This window comes from Portunus trituberculatus, chromosome 43 (assembly GCF_017591435.1).
Source record: "Portunus trituberculatus isolate SZX2019 chromosome 43, ASM1759143v1, whole genome shotgun sequence".
Lineage (NCBI taxonomy): Eukaryota > Metazoa > Arthropoda > Malacostraca > Decapoda > Portunidae > Portunus > Portunus trituberculatus.
This window is the reverse complement of record NC_059297.1, coordinates 10,084,530-10,089,410: the sequence shown is the minus strand read 5'-3', so window position 1 is coordinate 10,089,410 and position 4,881 is coordinate 10,084,530.

Genomic DNA, 4,881 nt, shown 5'->3' with positions numbered 1-4,881 from the left:
CGAGTGTGCATACTTTTAAAGTAAGATTGGATAAGTGTAGATATGGAGACGGGGCCACACGAGCATAAAGCCCAGGCCCTGTAAAACTACAACTAGGTAAATGCAACTAGGTAAAATACACATACACACACACATTCACACAACATACACCGCGTAGTGTAGTGATTAGCACGCTCGACCCACACTCGAGAGGGTCCGGGTTCGAATACCGGAGGCGGCGAGGCAAATGGGTAAGCCTCTTAATGTGTAGCCCCTGTTCACCTAGCAGTAAGTAGGTACGGGATGTAACTCGAGGGGTTGTGGCCTCGCTTTCCCGGTGTGTGGAGTGTGTTGTGGTCTCAGTCCTACCCGAAGATCGGTCTATGAGCTCTGAGCTCGCTCCGTAATGGGGAAGACTGGCTGGGTGACCAACAGACGACCGTGGGGAATTACACACACACACACACACACACACACACACACACACACACACACACACACACACACACACACACTAAAAACAGATGCACAACACAATGCACAGAAATACACAATTGAGTGCAGGGGAATTTCAAGTACGTTGGGAACAAAAAAGTAAATAATAATAATAACAAACCAAAAACCGCAGAAATATTGCAACGCAGGGAGAGTAAGAGAGGAAAATAATAATGCGTGGAGAGGGAAATGTTTTGTCATAACCACGTACACCTTTCACTCCTCAGCGTACATTGTTGTTATTACTGATGCTGTTAGAGGTGGTGATGGTGGTGTGGTTATTGTGAGCAGAAATAAAAATTTAGAGAATAAAACAGAAATTGTGTGAGTCTGATAATTATAGTTGGCTGTGCTGATGTTGTTGTTGGTGGGGATGGTGTAGTGGTTATTGTTATGGCGAAGGTCGTCAAGGAGCAAGAGCGGTGTAGGTAATGGTGACTGGCGTGACCAGCAGTATTGGTGGTAAAGTAGCGATCTGTACTTAACACTCCCGAGAACCCCACCCAGCACTCCCCCACCATTGATATCCCTTGGGATTGGACGGAGGAATACGGCGGAGGAGGAAGTCTGGGGAGGTAGTGAGTGCTGCTCCTGCCAGCCTTCTGAAAGCCATTATGTAAATCCAGTGGTGGGTAGTCAATATTCACAGGCAGCAAAATGTTCCCCTTGAGTTCGCCTCGACAGCCTCGCCAACCCGCCCGATACCACCCGCCTAACCTGTCGAGAAGTCGGTTACCTGTGTATGATGGCTTAACTGAGGATGGTAGCGAAGCAGAAGGAAGTCACAAGGGCAGGAGGATCTCTATTGGGTAGTCTCTTATTTAACCCAGCTATGGCATACAGCTGCGCTTACATCCCGGTAGAACCAGAAAAGACAAGGGCAGGATAATATCTACCGGCTGGCCTCTTACTTAAACCCAGACATGGTATTCAGATGCACTTACACCAAAAGCTCAACTAGATGAAACCTTGGTAATTGGATTTAGGGTGGACGTAATTTTTTTTCTTTTCAATTTCACCGTTTTATCATTAATATGTTTTTTAGTTTGTTTTTTTCAGCAAGGTACGGTAACAAAAAGCATTTCGCCAAACTCCACAACACAACCTCCAATGGATTCCAGACAATATCTGTTTGTTTATTTTTACCTACTGGGCCAATTGTCGATACAAAGACAGTCAGTACAGCTTTCAGATATCTTCTTGATTCACCATAATCATTAAACGATAAGTGATCATGTTAACAGTCCCTAGTGAAAGTAATTGGTATTTGCGTCAGAGTGTGTGTGTGTGTGTGTGTGTGTGTGTGTGTGTGTGTGTGTGTGTGTGTGTGTGTGTGTGTGTCCCGGTTAGATAATAGCGTTGTATGTATCTTCTCTTGTGTGACATTTTCACACACAAAAAAAAAAGGAAAAAAAAAAAACTATAATTCTCTGACAATGGGCTTCAGAAAATCTTAGGTAATGTTGACAGGCGGGAGAGGGTTCAGGTTGTCCCAAGAGAGACGGTTGACCATGCTTTGTTCCAGGGGTGTGGAGTCGGAGTCGGAGTCGGAGTCGAGGAGTCGAGGAGTCGGCTACTTTTGGCCGGAGTCGGAGTCGGAGTCGGAATTGGAGTTAGAGTCAGAGTCAGAGTCGGAGTCGGAGTCGGAGTCGGAGTCGGAGTCGGAGTCGGAGTCGGAGTCGGAATCGGAGCCGGTAAAAATATGAGCGATTCCGACTCCTTTACGTGATAAATTTTCGAGTAAAGATTCCACTTCATGGAGATTCCTACAAATTGGGAGAAATTGACTTTGTGGAGGATGTGTCCTATCAAGCACTACATATAAAGATAATCTTTATTAATTTATGATAATTATATAATCGTCAAGCACATTTTTATTATGGATTGACTCGAAAATATGTAAGCATTAATTCTCTTAACTCATGTAAGAAAAAAAAAATAGACCATATCGTTGTACTGTAAAATAAAAAAAAAAAAAAAGGCGGAGTCAGAGTCGCAACCTTCAAATTTCCTGGAGTCAAAGTCGGAGTCGGAGTCGCAACATTTAAATTTACTAGAGTCGGAGTCGTAGTCGTAGTCGGAGTCGGAGTCGGAGTCGGAGTCGGAGTCGGACTTTTGAAAATCCGACTCCACACCCGTGCTTTGTTTCCCGGCAATTGAGCAAACTTTAAATGAAGCAACACAAAATACGCTAACTAGTTAAATTTGTTGCACTGTTGGATGATGTAATGGGGAATTTTTAGAGCTAATCCACTAGATGTCACATCTGCGACATGTCCCTTACTGACATGAGCTAATATATTATTGTATTAAATCGTAGGTCCATACAGACGCACAGAACATTGATTATTATGAAACTGTTGGCATTATGTATTTACTATTAAATATCCTGTATGGATAATTTTAGGAGAAGTTGGTCAAAACAAATATTTTTTGTGATTATCTTGTAATACTGCTATCAAAATCTAAAATATGGCATATTGTAAGTCTAAAATCTATTGATTTGGACTATGAAAAAGATAAAAACTTTGATTGTATTATATAGTATGATCCAGCTTACTCAGTAACATCGTGATATATGCATATAATTATTTTCATGGGGATTTTAGCATCTTTTTCACAATGCGTGTCCAAGTCAAGATCAAGATTAAGACACGGCAAAATAATCGAGCATAGAGCAAGCATATCACAGGACTACTGTAGAATGAGGAGAGAGGAATATGTGAAGCTTTCCTCCCCCTCATGGCGTAGTCACATGGACATAACAGCAGCAATTAACTGGTTGTCTAACAATGTGTCTGCTAATTTAAACAGGTGGGCAGGCCCGGTTTGGTTAGACAGCAACACTCTCGCCAAGATATTCGAGTTGCCTGTTCTTAATTAGAATTGTTGTTTCCATATACTAGTAAGATGATCTGTGTGGTTTGGAGTTTTAAGTGACACAGACATGTTGTGTTCATGTTTACTAACGACTGGATTAATACTCTTCCGATTAAGGGTGTACTCGTTTGGAAATGTGGAGATGACCAAATAAGCCTCAATGTCAATTCACTATAAAAGCAATTTATATACCTTTGTTCATGAATAGAGTTTGACTTTGCCTGTGTTACTAGTTGGAACGAATTATATAGAAAATATATCATATCGACTTATTGCATCTCTATATCTATAGAATGATACAGTAGGTGTATTCTCTATTACCCTTGTGTGAGCGAAGGGGACATGTATTGTGCTGTCACCTGAGTTCTGAAAACTCCACATAGCGAGGAAAAATGGCAGAGAGAGAGAGAGAGAAAGAGAGAGAGAGAGAGCGCCAGCCAACTAACAAGAGAGCACACACACACGAAAAAAAAAAGAACGAGCAAACCAACAGATAGACAGACAATAAGAAAGCCTGAAGGACAGCAATCTAGATAAGAGAAAGAGACACAAACAAAAAACATCAACACAAATAATAATAATAATATAAAAAAGATAAATTGTTTTGTACTTATCCAGGAAACGAAGCGAAGAACAAAGAACTAACATCACACACACACACACACACACACACACACACACACACACACACACACACACACACACACACAAGCCAGAGAACCAGGGTTCGATTCCCCGGCCGGGTGGAGATATTTGGGTGTGTCTCCTTTCACGTGTAGCCCCTGTTCACCTAGCAGTGAGTAGGTACGGGATGTAAATCGAGGAGTTGTGACCTTGTTGTCCCGGTGTGTGTTGTGTGCCTGGTCTCAGACCTATCCGAAGATCGGAAAAAATGAGCTCTGAGCTCGTTCCGTAGGGTAACGTCTGGCTTTCTCGTCAGAGACTGCAGCAGATCAAACAGTGAAACACACACACACACACACACACACACACACACACACACACACACACACACACACACACACACAATTACCTTACCCTTCAGTATTTTTCCTTTATCTCTTCTTTCTCTCTTTTCTACCCCTTTTTCCTCTCTCTCTCTCTCTCTCTCTCTCTCTCTCTCTCTCTCTCTCTCTCTCTCTCTCTCTCTCTCTCTCTCTCTTTCCTACTTTCTCATCTCCCGTTCATTCAATTTTCCTCTTTTCTTCCTCACCTCTATCTTTTTCTTTCTTCTTCCTCATTTACTGCTTTCACTGCTCTCTCATTCTTGTCCCCCTTCATCCCTCTCGACATCTCACCTCACCTCTCCTTTCCCCTCTCCCTCTTTCTCCCTCTGTGCCTTTCTCCCTTTGCCTCGCGCCCGGGACGTGTCTGGGAAATATCTCATACGTATCCAGAAGGCTCTATAGCCACTCGAGGCGCCTCCCCCCGCCAGCATCTGCATACTCGGGGCGTCTTGCTGGCTGTTCTCTCAGACGTTTAAGAGACGTGGCAAGGGATAGAGATACACATGTTTATGGCGGGGGA